Source organism: Balaenoptera musculus, chromosome 7, assembly GCF_009873245.2.
Source record: "Balaenoptera musculus isolate JJ_BM4_2016_0621 chromosome 7, mBalMus1.pri.v3, whole genome shotgun sequence".
NCBI lineage: Eukaryota > Metazoa > Chordata > Mammalia > Artiodactyla > Balaenopteridae > Balaenoptera > Balaenoptera musculus.
The window spans coordinates 81,404,977-81,427,811 of record NC_045791.1 but is presented as its reverse complement, the minus strand read 5'-3'; positions in this window follow the sequence as shown (position 1 = coordinate 81,427,811).

Genomic DNA, 22,835 nt, shown 5'->3' with positions numbered 1-22,835 from the left:
GAGTCTCATCCCTATTTGGCCATTTTGGAACCTAAGACTTATGATTTCCCCATGGTAGACTGAATGTATCAATGGCCCTATTTTTCACACCTCCCTGTATCAATACCCTTTGGAAGTGCCTTCCCACACTGACACTGGGCTAGGCTACGTAACTTGTCTTGGCCAAGAAGATAATAGCAAACTTGACACAAGCAAAGACTTGAAAAAGCTCTTGTGCTTTTCTGCTTCCTCTCTTTACCCCCTGCCATCCCCATGAGATTATGACCAGGCTAGCCCACTGAAGGAATGTGAAAGATACAAGGAGAGCTGAGTTGCTCTGCCAACAGCCAGCGCACCTGCAGCTGAGTTTAGGTGGCTAAGTCCCCAGGTGACTGCCAGCTGAGACCTGAACATCAGCCCGCCCCCCACCTCCACCAGCCTAGATCACTAGCCCGGGGACACATGAATGTGTGAATGAATGCTTACCGTTGTACCAAGTTTTGTGGTTGTTACTCAGCATCTCTGTGGCAAAAATGACCTTCCCCACATCTCAGTGTTTGTTTAGGCACAAGTGATAAAGAAATGTTTTGTGGAGAAGAATCATATAGAAGGATATTGTAGCCAAAAAGAAAAGAGTTTTTGAGCCTGTCTGCTTAATAGTAGTTTCCAAATCATTTCAAAGCAGGAAAAAAAGCAAATCATATCTAAACTCACAATATGGAAAATGGATGAAAAGTGGTTCAAGTGTATGTGTGAAAGGGTCCACAGTGGAGCCACCCAGAGGCACCTGTTCAGGGTCGTGGGGCTTTGTGAGCATAATGTGAAAGCCACTTCTCATTTTACAGGCAAGGAGACCAAGATGCTACAGGATTCAAGCCAGTTGGTCAAGGTCCCATGGGAAATCAGTGGCAGAGCTGGGCCCAGAAACTGTGCTTCTTCAAGGGACATTAGAGTAGTCAGAAGCTCAGGATAACTCCCAAGGTGAACATCTCCTGATGACCTACCTGTGGTAAATTTCTAGTATCACCTCCCAAAGACTATGCACCTGGGACCCTTCCTTTATACCTTTCCAGGCTCCACTGATTGGCCACAAAACACCTGTTCCAGACACTGTTTGGTAACAGACAATAAACAAACAGGAAAAATCACCTGCTATTATGGGAAATGAACTTGAAGTATGTAAACTGTACATAGCTGCACTAATTCCAATGTTAAAGTTCTATTCTCCCTGAGACATTTTCTTTTCCTTCGATCAGCTACTATAGTTCTCTGGCCAGCTTCCCTACATAACCCTTCCACCTCATTTTTTCCCTGGCTCTTATGCTTTCTCCTTGAAGACATGAACAGGTTCTCCTGCTATTTTGTCCACTTTCTCCCAAAACATTCTTATTTCTCCTTATGCTGCCTTTTGGTCTCCCTGCTTCCAGTATTACTACTGTTCTACCTCACCTGTCCTCCTCTTCATGCAAATATTAGCATATCTAAAATCCGCGTTTAAAACCATAATAGTTTTTCCATAGGAAAATATGTTATAATCCCTAATCTATACAGAATATACCCTTTTGATCATTCCTTCCTTTCTTTAAAGATCTATTACGAATCCAAATTGGTTATTAATTTACAAAACCTCTTTTTTTAATGTAGTCATCATATTACACACAACCTCCCAGAGTAAAGTTTTAGAATTAGGTCAGTTTAGTCACATGGTCTACATAAATTATTTTCCCTCATTTTCTAAGATATCAATTTAAGAGTTAAAACAGTGGATCCTGTCAACTTGATGATAATTTGCATGCATGCTGGAATTTCCTAGAGTCATCTTCACGGTGTTCTTCTGTTTACTAAGCATAAAAATCAAAAAGGAAGTGGTTTGCAGTTGATTGCAAATTCCACAGAGGCAAAAGTTAGGAATTCTTTAGAAGAGACCCTCAGAGAAAGGAGTTTTGAACCAACGACTAGAAAGGTTAAGATATTTTTCTCAGTCTCCCTCAAACTACTTCAACACAGTAATTTGAGAGACCTTTCAGAGAAGTCAGTACAGAATATATCTCCTAGAGGTTCTGAAGAGACTTGAATTAACAAGTGGTTTGGGATTCAATAAAAATTAAGATTCTGTAAAAACCTGTTGTACATACTGATATATTTGAGCATTTTCAGTTCTTTCTTGCCTTTAGATAGAAAAAATTGCCATCATAGGTTCTGTTCTTGTGTTTTTTCATTTCTAGTAAGTTTTCAGAAGATACATTAATCAAGAAATAGTCACTTACGACCGTTTGGTCTATGTTTTCCTCAATGTCAATGCAGATCATTTTTGACACCCGATAAATGACTGTTAATAACAATTATATAAGTATGTCCAACTAAAATGAGCAGGATAATTTTTTGAGGAGTACAAAACCAATTTTGTATCATTTCTGACATCCTAATTTGAAAGTCACCTTTCCAACCCCAAAATGTGAGTGTGTGTTTGGGAGTGGGTGTGAGATATGGGGAGACATTGGGGGCCTAAAGGCAGATTTGCTATAAAAATCCAGCTCTTCATCTGCATACAAAAAGGCTAAGAAATTGGCATCACAATCTGAAGACAGGTATTGCTGTTTTGCATTATTATTATTCATCATCACGATGCATCATAATTTTGCTTATTCCTGCCTTTATGGTCTAGAGAGAGACATGAATAGGGTAGGAACACCTCCACTTCTCCCTGAATATAGACGAATGAATGATATTAAGCATTCACCATCACCCGCATGTCACTTTCCTGAACCTCTAAATGCTGGATGTTCTCAGCAATGTACTAGCTAGAAGTTTACTTTTTTAAGGCAAAGAATTAAGGTAATTATGTACCGAATCTTCCAGACGGTTGCCCAACATTTGGTTAAGATACATTAAAAAGAATATAAATATATTTGTTGATATTAAGGTTGGCTATATGGTTGGTTTTAATGATGTCAGGGATGCGAATTAGGATGTCACATAATTTTTCTTAATTACAGTGATGCCCTTGGTGATGCAAAAAGGGAACTTTTACTGGGTTTGAAGATGGACCAAGTATTACTTTGTCCTACTTACTAATGGGAAGGCACATTCACCAAAATCCATATGCCTTTCTCATTTTGCCCTTCACCACCTTGGGGCATTTACTTCCTCAGACACTGCAGGGTGTCAGGGGAGGTTCTCAGAGAAGACAGTTATAAAGTCTCTCCCAGGTGCTCTGAGAAATGGGCTTCCAGAAACCTAAACTCAGCCCACCTTCTCCTTCTGTCTAAGACAAAGGGCACCATGTGAGTATCAAAGATAACACTTTTGACCCTCTCTCCACTCCCTCTCAAATCAGTTTGATCACTCAGGAACAGACAGTAATTTCAGATGCATTCTCATTTCCTAAAATATATCCACATCTGCCTGATGATTCTTGGCTCTCCTGTAATAGGGACAAAGATTTTAATGCCAACTATCTTTCAAGTTGCTGGTTAAAATATGCCCATTGACTGAAACTTACTCTAAATAAATATTTCTGAGCAAATGAATTCCCAGTGAAATATAATCAGGTAATGAATAAGTCAGTGTAAATTCTTGTTAGTGTGGCTAGGATATTGGGGACCTGAAGTTGGGGATGGGGTGTGAAGGCAGGAGGAGATTGCCTCTGGGGTAGGGGGTGGGGTGAAGGGCACCCAACAGGGAGAGGGGGTGGGCAGAGTGACCCTCACCCCGACTTGCCATTTGGAGTGGAATCAATCTCTTTGCTTTGAACAGGACGGGGACAAACAGAAGCTCTTTGAGAAGGCTTTTTTGCCCAGGGTGCACATATAGGGCGCTCTACTGTATATGATTTATAAGGAGTTAATCTCATTTTTAATAAGGGGACTTTATTATAAAAGAGCATTGCTCCCAGGGGGGTTTGTTAATTGAGGTGTCACTGGGTTCCCAGTGGTTGTGAATCTTCATCCTTGGAGGCTTGCTATGACCTTTTGGAAATAGCCATTTAGAACCAAGCAGGGTGGGTTAGGCGGGAGACCAGCTGGGGAATACATTCTGAGGACAAAACAAAGGGAGAACATAAATCAAGAAGAGTAATTCTTCTGCATGGACCGGAAACGGGCACTGAGAGTGGCTGGAGAGGACACTGCATGTTTAGAGCAACATCATTAGAGAAAATTCGTCACCTTCCAAGGTGACTCCTCAGAAAAGGAGATTGTGCCTTCACATGTCAGCATTCGGATACATTTATACGAAGACCAAGCTCACAGTCTCATGTAATTTCACATGCGATTAATACTGTTGATATGTATATTGGACACAATTTTTTTAGATAACAGAGGAATCTTTTAATTACACTCAAAAAGATCTATTTTGTATCCTCTGCTGTATACCAAATACTAGGCTAGGCAGATCCTAAACTTCTAGATAGAATATGAAAACATAGTTAATTTATACGTGCAAATTAATTTTGGCCAAGCATTTTCTTATGGGTGAAGCTGGACAAAGTGACTCATGTGCCTGATAACAAAATTAAATAGTGTTCTAGCTCATTCTGTGGATATTCTAGACCAATTTCCTCTCAGATAGCTCAGGGAGTGTCTAAAAGGTGTCTTATTTGTTTCCCTGATGGGAACAAGAATTTCTGGGGAATAGTATTCTCCAGAATTATATGATTTCTGGATTTAGAAAATAAAAACACAGGACATTCATTTGAACTTGAGTTTCAGATAAATGACAAATCATCTTTCAGTGTAAGTATGTCCCACATACTGCGTGGGACCTACACTGAAAAATTACTTCTTGTTGGCCTGAGCTTCTAATTTACCTGGGTGTCCTGTGTTTTATCTGGCAATGCCACAGAAGGAACGAGAACAATGGGGGAGAGTCAGCAAGGGGAATCTTTGTGCTTCCTTCAGCAAGGAATTGCAGCGTCTCCAGCATTCCTAGACCATCAGACAGGTGCGTCTGGGTGGCCCCAGGGAAAGAAGAAAGAGACTGTGCAGTGTCTCTGGGAGTTAGAGGGATAGAGGATTGAGAGGGAGGGCTTTAGGGAAAGAGAAATTCCAGAGACCCTGTGCGTAGGGTGATGTGTGTGTAAAAGGAAAGGAGAAAAGAGGGGATTTTTCCATGTATTGCTGTAGATTATGAATTGGCCCCCCTTTAGTGTTCCTTGAGCGAACAAGCAAAGATTAAAATTGCTTTTTAAATTACTTTCAGTTAACTGGCTTGTGCTTCTTTCAGTGATGCTGCACCAAGATTAAGTCATAAATCCTTAGGGATTTATTTGGGTTGCAAACAGTGTAATTTTTCCTGTTTTCCTCCTCTTCAGTTCCCTGTGGGAGAACAGGTCGCTGAGCTGCCACCCATGAGGCCACTGTCAGGAAGCGGCCGGGCAGCTGCTGAGACCAGATATATGATCCCACCACCTTCCCCGTGTCCGATTTAGGCTCGTCTCTCCATCTCAGTTCTATCATAGTCCAGACATCATCAGGGGAGCTTGGGCTTTCAATGTCTAACAGATTGTTCATGAAATATTCTTCCCAAGTGTGTGTGTGTGTGTGTTATATGTACGTGCTTATGTAGTGGCTGGTTGCCTGCTCTAACAAGGATGAGAATCAGTTAGCCATGTTCTACAAGACTCAAGCCATTAAAATAAGAGGAAAAAGACAAATAAAAGGGGAGGAAAGTATTGTCTGAGTTTAGAATCGTTAAAATTGAAAAAGATAGCGTGTTGCCCCCCTCGTGTTTAGTTGGCATCCTGGTTAATCAATGGTTTCTCTGGAATTGAGTCACCTAGTAATGATGGTTTGTTTGGTTTTTTTTCCTGAAGATATCCTTTGACTCATATACTGAATTATGCTTTGGCTTCTGTTTTTCTCTATGGATTTCACTGCGGTAACTACTAAATTATCCAGGTGATTCAATCTATGATTTTTATTAGTAGGTCCTTTTCAGAGATATGCATTTTTTCCTGTTTCTACTCCTTAGGGCAGTTTATACTAATTACTTTGAAGTAGCATCTTTCTCAGACTACAAATAAAAGTTCATTTTTAAATGATAATAATAAGCTTAAGAAAAGTTCTTATACACTTCTGAAAATTCGTATGTAATTTCCCAATACTTTTGCTATCTCTTAGTTTTCTTTTCCCAGTGACTTCTTCCCTTTTTCCATCTAAGAAATATGTGTTTGACATTTACTGAAATTCCAGATACTACACCAGAAATGCCAGATGCTCGTCTTGCCATTCAATAAACCTCTCACTCTTGCCTTAAAAGTTAACAGGAAACAATTATTGTGACAGAGGAATTTGCAACCATGATAGGACTTTGTGAATTGGCAAAGAATTTTTATCGACATGGGTAGGTGCTTAGGAAGGAGGCTATTTTTAGTTTCTGAATTCACACCTTCGTAAACTCAATTTTCAGTGAGAGAAGGTGCTTCTTCTAGTTTATCTAGTTTTTTAGAGCATTATTAAACTGCATTTCTTTTTTCCTTCATCAGAGCCGTATTCATGGAGAAGAAATAAGTAGCGACAATCCTGTGTGATTTGAGGGGTATACAAAAAAGGCTGGTCTCTTCTGCAATATCTCTACCACAGTCTTATCTTCCTTTTTTTTTTTTTTTGGCCACACGGCCTGTGGGATCTTAGTTCCCCAACCAGGAATTGAACCCCTGCCCTAGGCAGTGAAAGCACCAAGTCCTAACCACTGGACCTCCAGGGAATTCCCCTATCTTCCTTTAAAGAAGAGAAATCCCCACCAATAAAAATTCTCTAGCATCTTGTTTATCTCTGTGACCCAGCAAGTAACACCACACTGAGGTTTGCCCAAATTAGGCAATCATGTCTGTGAAATGGAATTGAGTTACTTTGCTTGAAGGCAAAGAATAATTGAATTAGTAAGTGAATAAACAAATATGCTTAAATGGTGAAGATTAGGGCTTAGAAGTTTTCTACAGGTTGTCCCAGGCCCTTTCATCCACCATGGATTGTATAATCTCATATTAGTGAATGAAGGCAAAAAAAAAAAAAAAAAAAAAAGGGTTCATCAAATACGGATGACACAAAATGGCGAAGAATATGGAAAATGACTGTATCAGGATTCTAAGTGTTTTTGACAGATGAGAGCAATAATGAGCTGACTAAAATGATCAGATTTAACAGGGATAAATAAAAGGTCTTGCAATTGGGCTGAAAAAAATATAACTGTATATAGGCAAGATAAAAGAGAGACCTGGCTTTGACATTTAGTCAATAGGAAGTTCAATATTTTCTTGGTCTACCCTACAAAACGTGATATTCAAGGATGAACTGGGAATAAAAACCAACAGGAAAACAAAAAGTAATAGTCAGAAGCTGGAAAGGTGACTAGGGTACAGTTTAAAGAACAGGCCAAGGATGTTGGACCCACTTTAGACCCACGAATTACAACTGGGTGCTTGGCACTCTCTTGGCTGGGTTCATCTAGAAGGTGAAGCTAGAGGCAAGGATTAAAGTACAAACCCAGGATGCTAGGGGTGAAAGAAAAAAGGATATAAGATAAAGAAAGATGCAAATCAACACATTTGCATGCTGGCCCTGCTTCACTAGTCTTGAAGAAGTATAGTAAGCATGTCTGTTTGGCCAACAGGACTTTTCCAGAAGAGAGGTAAGAAGGGAAAATGGACGGAATATTTATCTGGTTCCTTCCTTTCTCCTGTTTCCTATTGGGCAAGAGCCAACGGAACTCTCCTCACTTTCAGGTTGTGTGATCCAGTCCCTCAGTTGAAACCAGATCATGAAATCAAATGCATCCATCTCACTTTTCATCTAAGATTGGGAGCAAAGGAGCAACGCACCATGGATGGGGTGCTGACCAAGAAAGAGAGAGATGAATGTGATCAAGGAAAGTTGAAAGACACACAAAGTTGTCCAAAAGAGTACCCTTTTATCTGGTTTCTATCATGTAGAAGGTGAGCAAACAGGGCAGCCAGAAGAAGCCACAGTGTTCTCCAAAAGAAGCTATTGCCATCGTAAGCCGCACATATGGCTGTATTGGCTCTTTACCTCTGTCAAAGAATACAGAAGTCGCAGCATTATTCAGTCACTGAAAACACAGCACTCACAGCCTTGTTTCTTTCAAAGGTCTATAAAAATGCTTTAAGATCTCAAAAGATTTACTGCTTCCAAAATAGAAAATTGATAAACTGAAATTATTAAGTGTTTAATTAAACATCTACAAAATGTAACATGATGTCAACTTCATTATTTGTTATATTTAGTGTTCATAAAAATTTCACTACATCTGAAAGCAATTTGTAGGTTAGATTCTCTCATTTTGTAAGAATTCCTGAGTATGCCTGATGCTGGTCAAGAAATCATTGCCAATCGAAAATTAAATGACTTAGTCTTGGATAAAAAAATCTTATCCCAAAAGCAAATGATTTTTTAAATCCCTTCAGAAATTTTACAAGAGAAAATACATTTCATGTAGGCTAGCAAAGTACTTTACTATGTTTTATATGATGTAGGGAGTGTCCGAGGAAAGGGCAACTGCTACGCTGTTTGCTATCACATGAGGGAAGCGATGGTCTTCTCTTACATGTACAAGGTAAATGCCAGGGCCATCTTCAATTCCAGGTACTGCCCATAAAAGGAACACCCCAGAACTGGAGGCTTTGGAATCAGCCTTTGTCACACATCCTACCTACTACATATTGGCTCATTCCCATATGAGCCAAGGTAAGTTACTTTAGCTCTACGAGCCACAGTTCCTCTTGGCTAATAGAGGATTGACAGCACCTACTTTGCAGGGTAGTTGAGAATACTATAGGAGCTAGCTCAGAACCTAGACATTGTGGATCCTCAATAACTATACTCAGTAATAGTGTTTCCATTGTGAGGTCTGGAGGAGGAGATCCAGATTGTGGAGGCCTCCATGTCTTATGAAAAGTTGAGAGAACTGAGTGATTTCTGGATTGAAGAAGAGAAATAAGCATAAATGTGCTGAAGACTCCTTAAGTGAGAATGTAGGTCTATTCAACTCTGTATGTGACAAAATAGACACTATAAATTCAAACTGAGTGGATTAAGGAGTAAATTCACAAATTAAAGACAGTTGGGTTTTAATACAACTATAAGGTGGGAGAGAGATTAAATTTACTCTTTTTGGCTCCAGAGGGCAGAACTAGGGCCAGTGATTCAAAGTTACATGGGAAGCAGATATCTCCTTATTTTAAGAAACAACTTTATCACAACTAGAACTGACCCAAACTGGAATCGGCTTCCTTGGGAGGGAATGAATTTCCCATGATCAGAGATGTGGCAGAGACCGGAAGGTTAGAACTAAGGCCTTGACTAGGTGATACCTGCAATTCTCTCCCAAATTTTTACCTTTCTGTTACCACTTCAGCTTAGATCAGACAATAACCTGATTGTCAGTAGGTTCTTAATTGTAATTCCCGATCTTAAACATCCCAGCACTGAGCAACCAGATGAGATCAGGCCTCTCGTATGAGCACAAAGAGAGAGAAGCCTGCTAGCCTATCTGAGAACAACTCCCACCCAAACGGATGTGAGACACCGGAGATAAAGAATGGGTGAGGTTGCCTCACCCTGTCCTTTTTTTTTTTTTTTTTTTTTTTTTTTTTTAAAGAATCCTGTTCAGCCTCAAGTATATATATTTTTTTTTTTTTTAATTTTTATTTATTTATTTATTATTTTTGGCTGTGCTGGGTCTTCGGTTCGTGCGAGGGCTTTCTCTAGTTGCGGCAAGTGGGGGCCACTCTTCGTCGCGGTGCGGGGACCGCTCTTCATCGCGGTGCGCGGGCCTTTCACTATCGCGGCCCCTCCCGTTGCGGGGCACAGGCTCCAGACGCGCAGGCTCAGTAGTTGTGGCTCACGGGCCCAGCCGCTCCGTGGCATGTGGGATCTTCCCAGACCAGGGCTCGAACCCGTGTCCCCTGCATTAGCAGGCAGATTCTCAACCACTGCGCCACCAGGGAAGCCCTCACCCTGTCCTTTGAGAAGCTGTTACTACTTGCCTTGGCTGCTTTCTGTTCACCTACGAATATAAGTCTCAAGGAAACCATAAGCACTTAATAAAATACCTTAGGCAGGAATAAAAGAGAAGCTGCCAAAACTCTGCATCATGGTCAGAAATTCTTGGATTAAATAGAATTTAATCTAAGTGCTGGCTGAATTGAGTAGTAATGTGTAAAATTCTTTTTGAACAATGGCTGACTTGCTCAAGTTGTCAAAAGACAACAGAGCGAAAATCAGGTGCCATCTCTGTTATGATGCTTAAAATCTGCTTTATTGGGGAAAATGGTATGTGGTGTCTTGGCTATATTTCCTTGGGAGGTCTAAGTTACTATTTAGTCGCTTGGCTCCACCTTATATCTGTAGCCCCCCCAGCGCCTCTTTTTGACTGCCTATGTTTGATATTGACAACTTCTTAGTTATTTCTAAAAAGGACAAAGTCTATCTGGTTAACTAGGTCATCGTTGCACAAACTAGCATGGCCTGAAATAAAACAATAAAAGACCACAGGGACCATACAGACATGTGAGACTTATGTGATGTGCCTTCCCTTGTTTCTTTTCTCAGCTGAGGACACTCTTGCCTTGCTCCTGTCCTCATCAACGTGTCTCAGATTTTGACTTGTGAAACAGGGCTGGGGCCTTTCAGGTAGGACTAAAGGAGACCTCTCATTGGTGCCTGTTTATATTTTGCCAAAGAAAACTGCAGTTGAATTGTTGACTACATGTTTCTGTTTGATCTTCGGCCCAATCATGGAAAGCAGCTGGCTTTCCAGCTGAGTAGTGACCTGGCACACGGATGCAACTCAAAATGCCTTTATTTTTCTCTTTTTGTCAGCGAAGCAGTAGCTCTGCGCTTGTAAGAAGCTGTGGCATCTAGTGCAATACAAAGTCTAGGACACCTAGGCTTAGGTCTTGAATCCAATATTCTCTCAGTGCCTGATATTGGGTAAAAAAACAAAGTTTTTAAAGATAATTTTACCTCTCTGGGTTTTAGGTGCTGATCTGCAAAACTGGAATAAAAATCCCTTTTGCTACTATTATCCAAAGATGTGAAGAGAACGAACGGATGTGAAAAAATGCTCCAAGGAATCCCCATCTTTCAACCTCAGTAAAACTTTTTACAAAACATCTGCCCTGAAGGTAGTGAGGTGATTCCACTGAGAAATGCCTTGAGTTGTTTTTCCAGCAGCAGAGGGGGAATTTGTGCTGTGTCATCCTCACTCTCTCACCTGGCTTCCCCCGGGACCCAGTTGGCTGAGTTTGGGGTCCAGACCAAAACTAGAAAACAGTCTTTTTTTTTTTTTTTTTCCCCGTTGTGCCAAGCTAATTGGCCCTTATGGAAATTGGACCCATGCCCTTGGACTAATTAACACTGTTGCCTATTAGCTCCAGCTGAACTAACTTCCTCAAACTTACACTCGTTTTATTTAGTAGATAGCAATTTGCATTTTAAAAAGATATCATGCCCATAGCCTCTGGCTACTAAATATGCTTCCAATTCCACGCACACTGGAAGCCATACAGATTTAACATTACCCTCTGGCTCCTGAGGTGCTGGGAGCGATTTAATACTTCTTAATTTGTCAGTGTGGCAGAGGTGGGGTGGAAGTAGGGAACTGTGGGTGTAGCCGGGACTCTGTCACTAACTAACTAAATGGCCTTCCTCAAGCAATTGATGAGTCTCGCAGGACCCGTTTCCTCTTCTTTGAAGTGAAAGAGTTAGACTAAATGACCTCTAATGCCCATTCTAGGTTTAAAATTCTATGATCTTTACCATTCCATGCTTTGGGAACATGCAGCTTCATCAAGAAACAGCAGTATTTACTGCCGGTAGGAGAGAAGGACTCAGTTAATAAGCGTGACTTCTCCTGCTCCATATACATAATTCTTAATGAAAGTTAATGGGAATTAGAAATATCACTAGCCAAACAATCGACACCCAAACCTTTAACCCATGACCTCTTGGTGTGTCATTTTGTCCTAACTAGGGAAGCCTTAACCCTGAGCAGTACGGGCTCAGAGGAAATAACATCAGGATACACTGACCTTTATGGGGAAGACGGATTCTCATCAAGGCCAGGTCCTCATAGCAGAGCAGAAGCTAAGACAGATGGGAAGGAGGAGAGATGTGTGCCTCACACCCCATCCTTAACTGTGTCAGTATCCCGGTCCGGCATGAGAGGCATGGAAGGGAGGGGAATTCTTTTGATGAATTTATAGGGAGGTTTCACCACGTGTTCTTCTCATGAAGCCTTTTCACCGTGCACCGTTGTTACTAGCACACAGTGTGATTAGCCGTCTAGGTTATTAGAGCAATAGGACCTGGTGATGGATTACACATTAAATTGGCATTACTTAACTAATACTACTATTTCAGTTAAATTTCCTGGCTCATTTGAACTAGGAGATTGGCAAACCCACTGTCTAGGATCACACCTCCCCTGAAGCCCTCAACATTTCTCTAGCACCGTCACAGCAAAATCTGCTGTGGTTTTCTTTCCTGCAGGAACCAGAGGCAGCAAACAGGAGAAGCACATGTGAAGGAGTCCTTCCTTCCTAGCCCCGGCTGGACGCTATCTGGGATTTCTCACTGTTCCCTGCATTCTTACCCTTGACCCTTCGGTGCTATCCAGTTCCCCCTGTAGCAGGTCCCTCTGAAAGTTGTGATTTCCTCTCCTGACAGGCGGCAGGAAGGGGAGAAAGCTGCAAGCCAACCTTTGCTCCGGGAGCATTGGAAGGTTGTTAACAAAGGGGCCACAGGACAGGGTGTGCTCAGGAAATATCGATAACGTGAGCGAGAGAATGAGGAGAGAGAGGGACGCCTCCCCACACCACCCCTACCGACACTTAAACACACACGCTCTCTCTCCTGCAGCTTGAGGAATGTGGGCTATTTTAAAGGCTGGCTCTGAGAGACTTCTGTAATGCATCTCACCCAGTTTCAGAATTGCTCCCAGTTAAGAATTCTGTCAGAAAAAGTCATGGGTTCCTTACCTATAAAATGGAGATAACATTAAAACCTACTTCAGGGCTTCCCTGGTGGCGCAGTGGTTGAGAGTCTGCCTGCCAATGCAGGGTACACGGGTTCGAGCCCTGGTCTGGGAAGATCCCACATGCCGCGGAGCAACTGGGCCCGTGAGCCACAATTACTGAGCCTGCGCGTCTGGAGCCTGTGCTCCACAGCAAGAGAGGCCGCGATAGTGAGAGGCCCGCGCACTGCGATGAAGAGTGGCCCCCGCTTGCCGCAACTAGAGAGAGCCCTCGCACAGAAATGAAGACCCAACACAACCATAAATAAATAAATTAAAAAAAAAAATTATCAAGTCCTTTAAAAAAAAAAAAACAAAAAAAAACCTACTTCATAGGGAGTAAATGAACCGATCAATGAAAAGAGCTTAGAATACAGCCTACATAAACTAAGTACTTTATGGGAGTGAATTACTATCAGTATTTTAATACTAATTATAACATGGTTGGGGGAAAGTAACCATACCAACAATAACAGACAATTTCTCACCTTGATTCTGCTCAAATTATGGGCAAGAAGACCCTCAGTGCAGAAGGGCAGCAACAGCCAGGTGTTCCCATAGTTCCTTGCTCTTTGACATTATTCTGTTCTCACTGATTCCAATTCTTCTCTGCAGATCTTGGGCCTTTGATGGACATTAGACTATCCAAAGTTTGCTGCTTGCACTTGTTTTTATTTTAAAAATGTACTGGGAGCACAGGTATAAAGGCAGGAAAGCTGGATCTTCTCTCAACCCCAATATTTACCAGCTAGTTAACCCTGGACAGGTCCCTTAGTACTTCTGAATGATGGTTTACTCAGGTGTACCATAGGACAGCAATGTTTATCCTGACTGCCCTGTGGTGTTATGACAGTCCAGTGAGACTCTCCCATGTGAAAAGACTTTGGAAAGTGTACATTGCTATAGAAACATAAGCAGAATCTAGATCTTTGTGTTTGTTTTTATATTGATACAATGGTTAGCCCAATACTTGTTACATAGTCTTTATTGATAATGACAATTTGTCACCAGGCCTAGGAACAGCTAAACTGTCTCTTGTCATACCTGCCTCACCTTTTGCTCTCAAAAATCCCAAGCCAGACATGGAAAGGAAGCTTGGTTGTTCAATACCCTTCATACCACCCTTCGCTAACTCTGATGCCCGCCTTTAGTTCCCCGACTAAATTCTAGCTCTATAATCATGCTGCAAGCTCTTTCTGTTTCAGTGGAGATTTTTTATCCCTTGCCTTTAATGTAAAATGACAGCCACAACTTCAGAAGGTTTGGTGTTAAGATTATGTCTTTTACATTCCTACAGTCTCTGTTGTTTAGTTCAGCTTGTCAGGCTGTCAGATAAAGGCCTATGGAGCGTTCTACAAGGAATTATTAATGAAGATTTGACTAGGTTTTCTTCTGGAAACGGATCACTTCACTTTTCATCTCACTGGCTTTTTACATAACAAACTAAAAATAGCTCTGAGTATTCCAGGGAAAGAATTATCAATATTTAGCAGTGTATTCCTTGCTTTCTGGTTGTTAGATTTGGTTCTTTCCCTATTTAGGACACAGATAGATGAATAAATCTTAATAGTATAATCCTCAAATCACAATCCCTATATTTTTACTCAGAACATAACTGAATCTGGTCTCAGGACACCTTGCTTTAAGTGTAGGCCTTAGTTGGCTTGTCCTGGAAAAGAGCCATTTAAGCACAAAGTTTGACAATGATGGCTTTGGGAAAGTGGCCCACACTGAACTCATACTGTATCAGCACAATCACTATCCTTCCACAAATGTCCGTTCAGGACAATGTTGGCAGCTGAAGCCCCACCTGCTATGGCTCATAACCCACACGTTCCTGTTTATGTGTGTAAATTCACCAAGTTATGCTGAAGTTCTCTGCTCTCTAGAAGCCACTGCAATCCACCTTCATCCGGGCTCCTCTTTCACAGAGAGCCACGTGTGTCAGAATACTATATGGATGAAGTTTGACATCTTTATTCATCTTCTATTTATGGGATGAACGTACAGTTAAAAGGTGGCTTGAGACCATCAAACCCACGTCTAGCTGTGATCTAAGTGGAATTTAACATAGGTCTCCTGAGGTGAAAGGAGAAATGAAGGAAAGAAATGAAGTGCCTGCTTCAATTTAATACTTTAGGCCTTTTTTTTTTTTTCTTAAAAAAAAAAAAATCAAAAGACTGGGACCTTCCTTGGCCCCCTGAAGTTTTAGGGTTTCAGATGCTCAGAGATTCAATCTGTGCATTTTCTTGGCATCTGTTTTTTTCCAGGCAGTATATTACCACTATAAAGTAGCCTGAACAGTGGGGTCCCCCCGACTGGGGGCCCACTTCAAAGGCAATGTTTGAAGTCCCCTGATGCTGACTGTGGGTGAAAGGGCTGATTGTTATGTTTAGTTTATTAATTACTTTAAACAGAAAAATAAAAGCTAATTTTCTTCTAAATTTCTCAGCCTGTCTTCCTTCTTCGAGTTACCCTCCAATCTGTTTTTTCTGTCATACACGAGTAACTTTAGTTCCAAATATTGGTGTGATGTAATTATTTAATGTCTTTTAAGCTGGAGATATAGGGCTGTCTTGCGACAAAGGTACATTGCTGTTTTATGCTAGATTTGGAAAACAATTTAGAAAGGAAGAGAGACCAATCCTCTCTCCCAGCATTACACCATGAGGCGCGGATGAAGAGAGAAAGAGAACCCAGATTTCTTACTGTTTCATCAGGGAAGGAACATTCTTCCCAGAACACTGGAAACCCTGGAATCCCCCTGAAGTCTGAAGAAAACTGTCCCCGTGATTTCTTACAAACCAAACATCCCACCCAGTTTTACTTGCGGTCAGTTATTTCACTCCGACCACAGCCTTTGTTGCCTAAATATTTTTCTCGAAACTAAAGCAAGTCAACAGAGTTCTGCGGTGTGAAGCAAAACAAAAACACCCCAAAGTTCGTGTGTTGTCACCAGACAAAAATTTGCTAAGAACAAGCAGAAATGAGGAGTTAATGGATTCCATATGTGGCCACTAACCTAGGTTTATGAGATTTTTCCAAGAGATTTCTGAAGAAATTCCTGTAGCACAAAATAAGATCAAACACTCATTTTTCCTGTCAAACAGGACAAGGAATGTTCAATCCATAGTTCCCCCTGCATTCACCTCAGTAAACATGGGAAGAAAATTTGGCTGCAGTATCTGCTTTGCAAGGAGCTGACGGCACTGTGCAGTGCCCCAGAGCAGGAAAGCATCTCAAGATGAGCCTGCTTCCTCACAGCACACGTAGATCAGCCCTCAGAGCATCCTGCCCGCTATTAAATTCATCCCAGAGGGGAGGGCTGATCAACCAAAGGCGGTAACTGTGGAATTTTCTTCATCCAGGAAGATCGCACCCGTACGCAAAAAGAACCATCTTCCTCAAATGTCAGTTGGCTCCTTGAAGGTTTAAACTTCACTCAGAGGTTGGGGAGGTATTTCCTCTGCACATATTTGAGTTCAGCCGCACGCAATTTCTGACACACTGGCTGTGGCTATGTCTATGACAGTGAGCTTAGCATTAACCGCATTAGGCCCAGGGTAGGGAGAAGATTTGCTGTTGTTCTGATTGTTTTTGTTTTTTGTTGTTATTGGAGTGGAGTCAGGGCAGCTGCTGGGGTTAAACACGGTTTCCATTGTTATTGTTTTCTTTCCCCCTTTGTGTGTCCTGAACTCTGACCTGCAGAAACGAGATCTCCACTTTTGCTAGCGGAGTGGCTTCTGTGAGGAAATTCCAACCACTGGAATGTCCCGTGAGTTGCAAAGACGACCGCAGAAATCTTGGAAATTTGTCTGCGGAGTGATGGCTGGGCCCCCTCGCCAAGTCCCTCCTCCCTTCCAAGTGGAAAGAGAAGCCACCAGACACGTGGGACAGGAGTGGATGGGGGCAAATCAGGAGGAGAGGGCACCTGGCTGAGATGTCCAGCCGCGAAAAAATGTAGGCTTTGGGGTAAAATGATGTCCCCGTTAACCAAGAGCACACAACACAGAGCACGCTGGCAGCCGGGGCCCCAAGCATCCCGTGAGGTGTCTTGGAGCTGCTCCCTTACAGTGAGATGAGTCTACCGCAGACAGGTTCACGGATGCCGCAGGAAGCAGCGTGACCGGTAGAGATAATGGAGCATTCAGCTTGACACCCGAACCTGGAGTCTCCAGGAGAAGCGGGATTCTTGCTGCGAGGGGAGACAGTAATTGTTTTTAGCATGATAGATAAGCCGATCTGGCTTCCTCGGATGCCGCACATCCGGGAAACTAGCTCAATATTTATGAAGGCGTGCACAGTCTTCGACTTCTGTCCACCTCCTCCTTTAAGATTACTCGTAAATAAGAATGCCCTGCCTTCGTAATTTCACACTGAGATAGGTAAAAGCATAATTGTAGAGGACTGTTTGGTTTTAATCTGATCGAAACCATAAGTCACCAAGAGGCTTCTAAGAGATTATAGGAAACATTAATTGTGTAGTTGGGCTGGGTTTCATGACTGCAGGGCGACTCGTAAATTAACCCCAGGACTGGAGCTCAAGAGTGTAACAGGAGAGAGAAAACAGAAGCTGGTGGAGAAAGATGCCTGATGTCTCCTTCTAGTTTGCTCCCTCCGAGGCTGTATACGATTTAGTCCCTCCTCAGGTGTTCCCATTTAAAGCTGTGGAGCTGTGGCCAACTGAAGGGCTGGAGATGTTACTATTTCTTTAAAAAAAAAAAAAAATGATAATAAAAGGAAAAAATGCTTTTCTGTAAAGTCCCAAATCACGGGTGTGATGTCCCTCCCTCATTCTCCTCTCTCCCAGGGTTGACAAGTATTTGACCCGCAGAAGCATTCATTTAAGGAGAGGAGACACTATTTTCTCCTCCTCCTAACCCAACTCGTATTCTTCAAAACATCAAACAAAACAATCTGCAGAATACTGTTGCCTCTGAGAGGGATTTTCCCTCTTGTTTCCCTCCCACTTCTGCTCATCAGTCTGTCTTTCCTCCCACACCCCCTCACCCTCCCCTGCAAATGCTGGAAAAACAGTAGTAACTAACATTTGTGCCTTTGGCAATAAAACCACAGGCCTCGCAAACCCCAAATGGCAAAAAGGCATTTCCATTCCAATCCCAGTTTTAAATTAAACTGTAATGAAAAATCAGCAGTGGCAGCTGGGACCAGAGACACTGATTGTCTCTAGGAACAAAAAGGAGGGGAACAGAGGAGGAGAGGAAAAAGAAAAGAGACTGCAAGGAAGCCGCGCTCTGGTAATAAAGCAGCTGGTAAACCTTCAAGTAAAAAGAAATTAGAAAAACAAATCTAGTATCGAGCCAAGCAAAGATGGCTGTTTCCCTCTACAGTCACAGTGAGGCGGTCACAAATCACCCGCCACTTTATGAATGGACAGGGAGGGGGCAGGGAGGGAGGCAGATGCGTGGGCCTCTACTGACCCCTGCAGGACGAGGAGGGAAATTCTCGGGCGGTTGGCCTCCACCCGCAGTGTCCCGGGAAGGAGAGGGCATTTGGGCTGTCGTCCTAGGCAATAGTGAGGCTCCTAGAGGCTTTATGGAGAATTAGCAGGACTTCAGTCAGTGCCTTATTCTCTATAAAGAAGAAAAAAAAAAGGGCATTAAGGAGAGCATTTGACTTCAACAGGAGTTTTGTTTGTACCAAGGAATGTGGCTAGGTTGATGCAACCCTGCAGGTTTCTGATTTCTTTTTTTCCTTAATGTGTGTCACAGAAATCTTAATCAGAAACGGGGATAGAACCCAAGATTCAAGCATTTTAATTGGTAGCTTTCTAAAGCTTGCCAGACTCTGCAGATCTTTCAGCATATAATTTATAAACATTTTTCTGAGTGGTGGTGATCAGGAATCCAGAAAAGACCTGTACTAATCGATAAGAACCAAAGATGCTGCCACGTGGTTAAGGATCGAGACAGTGAGTGGACTTCCGGGTAGCAGACAAGAAACAGAGACTGGGAGGCCAGCTTCCTTAACCATATTTTGTTCCCAGATATCTTTAAGAATCTGATGAAGTTAGTGAATCCACTTCTCAGAAAAAAAAAAAAAAAATACCTAGGTGCACACACAATTGTAGATGCTCACAGAATTCTTCAGGCCAAGACATAGAGCCCAGGTTGAGAACTGCTTCTCTAAAGGAAAAGAAAGCTGAGAAAGACTGCAGTCCGTCCACGATGAAGACTGTTGTGATCCCACAGGAGAAGAAATTCAGATGAAGCTTAAAATATACGGTTGCCTATTTAGATGTCAAGTAAGATTTCTTTACAGAAAGGAAAACTGCTGAAAACAAAAATACTCAAGATTTATGCAGAATAAATAGCCTCTTCAAAATATGTCCTTTTGATTGTGAGTTACTCTGGAAATTTGACAGGCACTGGGGACACTTATGACTTTTGGGGGCTCTCTCTCTGAAGAGGGTCACCATCCACACAAATGGCAATGCCAATAATAATCTACTTATTATTTAAGTAGAAAAATCTACTTAAAATTAAAATGATTTATTTTAACTAATCAGGGGCTGTTTGTCGTGCATCTGGGATGTAGAGCTGGGTGTGAGCCTGGTAAAGCTCTGGGTGACCCTTTGGGGTGACATTCAATTAACTCTGCCCTGGTGCCTTGAAAGAATTAATGCATCTTCCAGTGGGTCCAGCTGACCTTTACCAACTCTCCCCCAATAAGAGCTTCTGTTTTAGTTACTAGTATTTTTTAAAATAATCTTAGATTTGGCTACTATATTCTGATCCTCTTTGCTAAATTCTTTGTTGCAGTGACAGTAGTTGAAAGCAGAAAAACAAAAAGACTTTGGAAGACTGTGTGAATGGAAGTGTTTTCAGTCCCACCCTTTGGTCTAATTAGTTCTTTTGGTCTAGTTAGATTCTACTCTTCCTACTTTCTCTTCTCACTTCTTTTACTGCCTTACTTTTGCTCTCTATATTATCACTAGAGGGTGACGGGGAGCAAAGAGAAGAAATCCTCAACTTCCTTAGAAAGCATTGGATGCTGAAGAAGGTTGAACCAATAGTATGGTTAAAAATCTTTCAATTATTTTTAGGTTTCATTGTACATCCACAGTTGTGGTGGATACTGAAGTCATCTTCTCCTCTGATTTTGTTTAGATGTGCAAAAGTTATCCACGTCACAGAAACTATAAAGCTTAAAGTAAGAAAACTGAATAAAAAGAATATTTTCTTTCATTGGTTTAGCAATGCTGGGGAGTTTTCCCCACCAAATCTAGCCATAAGCCATGATATATATTAAAGCTTGTTTCTATCTCTGCTATTATATGACATTTGGGTATGTTTACATAATATGGTCCCCTCCTAATAGATGGGTACTTTGCAGAATTGAGCACTTTATTTATAGCTTTCTGCTTACTGCTTCCTGAGGTATAACCAAAAATAACTGATACATGTTTTAAGACCTTTGCTCTTCCCCAGTCTCTGATTTTTGTTTACTCAGGGTTTGAACAAACAAAATAATCCCATGAATTAAAAGTTTCTCCTCACTTCTACATTTCCCAAACATTAAATAAATCATAATCATCCAAGCTTCCTGTCAGTTAGAAATTGCTTACACACACAGCATGAGGAACGCTATCCAAGCCCTTTGGTGAGAAGGTGGTTAAAAATTGACAAAAGATCAATCATCTGTTGCTGAAACCACATGGCAGTGAACGGAATGTGGATTTGGGAGTAAAGCAGAATTGTATTCCAGTTTCTAATATGCTGCCTACAGGTCTTGATTTTTTGCCAAGCTCTCTAACTGCATTTGAACTTTGGTTTCCTTATCAATTGGGGAAGAATTACCTTAACAAAGTGTTACATCTAAGATATAAGAATTATCCAAATGCGCTCAGAATTTGACCAATGTCTCTTTTCCTCCCTAGGATGTCAGTTTCCCAGGGCAGGGCCATGTCTGATGAACTCACTGTTGGGCCAGGGTAAGTGAAAATTCCACACATGCCTATTTTGCGGCATTTAACGGCGTACAGTGAATCTTCGTTGTTATAGATTAACCTGATCAGAGCTAACATTTATGGAGCCACTTGCTACATTTTGGACCCCCTACACAGAAATCCTGAGTGATCATCATTGTTTACAGAGGAGGAACTGAAGTTTGCCCGCCAGAGTTCCCCTGGTTGGTAAGTGGCAGGGCCAGGATTCAGACCCATATGTCCGGGAAGGCAGCCCTATGAGCTGCCCTGCTTGTTTCCCACCCAAAGCCAAGAAAAGACAAAACTGCAGTGGGAAGAGTTTTCCTTTAGAGAGCCTCATTACTGTAGCAATCTTCACCTCCGCCATTGCAGGCAGCGTTCTGTCCCCAGGCACTCTGGCCGCTTCTAAGAACCCACGGAATCACTGCTCTCTGCTTCTGAGGGAGGGTGACCCTACTCAACTTCCAAAAGACGAAGAGTTTCCGCAAAGGAGTTATCAATTTAGAAACAAAACTCTTCAGAGCTATTAACCTCTGAGGGTTGTCATTTAGCTGAACCTTCTTTCATTTTCTTTTTTTCTCCCCCAAAAGTTTCCACTGGAGAAGCAGCACTCTTCTTAATTAAAGGCATTGTCAGAGACCACAAATGGCTTTTTATAATGGTTTCTAAACCTGAAACACCTCGGGGTATGTCTGCGTATTATTTCGGAATCATAGCCAAGAGACTGAACTCTTTTCTCATATTGGGCAAGGTTTTAAATAAGAATATTATGTATACTAGTACACTGTGCACAGAACCAATAGAGACCACAAATGGTCGAGCAGGATTCAAACAAAAAAATCCATACATCTGTGGGTAGTAGCACATGCTGTATTTTAAAAATGTAAACTCATGTATGTGTATGACGGCTCAGTCTTACATCACTTCCCAAGCAATCCTCCCCAGTGAAGGATTTATTAGCAATGTTTCTCAATGTATGTTCTGGGTCTGACTTGCATTAGAATCACCTGCATTAGTCACCTGAGTGCTTGTGAAACATGCAGATTCCTGACCCTTAACGCAAAACGATTAAGTTAGAATCTCTGGGGGTAGGGCCTTGGAATCCTTATTAACAAATAACAAGTATCCCCAGGTGACTTAACTCATGCCAAAATCTGAGAACCACTGATATATATGGTAGTGTAGTATTCAAGAACATCGACTTTAGAATCAGACAGATCTTAGTTTAAAACTCAGTTTTCCCATCTGTTGAATGACGATAATCCGCCCTACATCTAACTCTGTCGTTGGGATTAAAGGAGATGATGCATGAGAAGCAGAGCCAAGAAGATTCAAGTGCAGAATTCAGAGACTCTCTTCCCTCCTTCCTGAGAGGATACTTTATGCTGCCGATTGGCTGCTGACTCAACTGAACTGATTGAGGGCGAGAAGCTGCCCTTAGAGAAAAAAATCTGGAAAGTGGGAGAACAAGGGAAAGACTAGGACAGTAGGCCAGTAGGGGTGGAAATTGGGGGTCAGGTGGTAGGGGGAAATGGCATAGACACAGACTGAGACATCATCCCACATTCGGGAAAAGAGGTTAAGATTTTTAGGAACAGGTTCAGTGTGTTATATCCTAAAATTCTCCCTTTGCAACTTTTTCAAAAGGGTTCTCAGAATAAAAGGTTTTTCAAAGCACTTAGGAGTTAGGTTTGATTTTTTTTTTTTTTTAAGATGTATTAGCTTTCAGAGACAAATCCTAACCCTAGAAGATCCAGATTAAATAGATATTAGATTAGATAGATTGATAGATACAAGGCCTAGCAAGTAAGCACCCAATTATCTAATTTATTCCTAAACAATGCTGTCATTTCAGCTGTCCTCCTAATTTCATGCC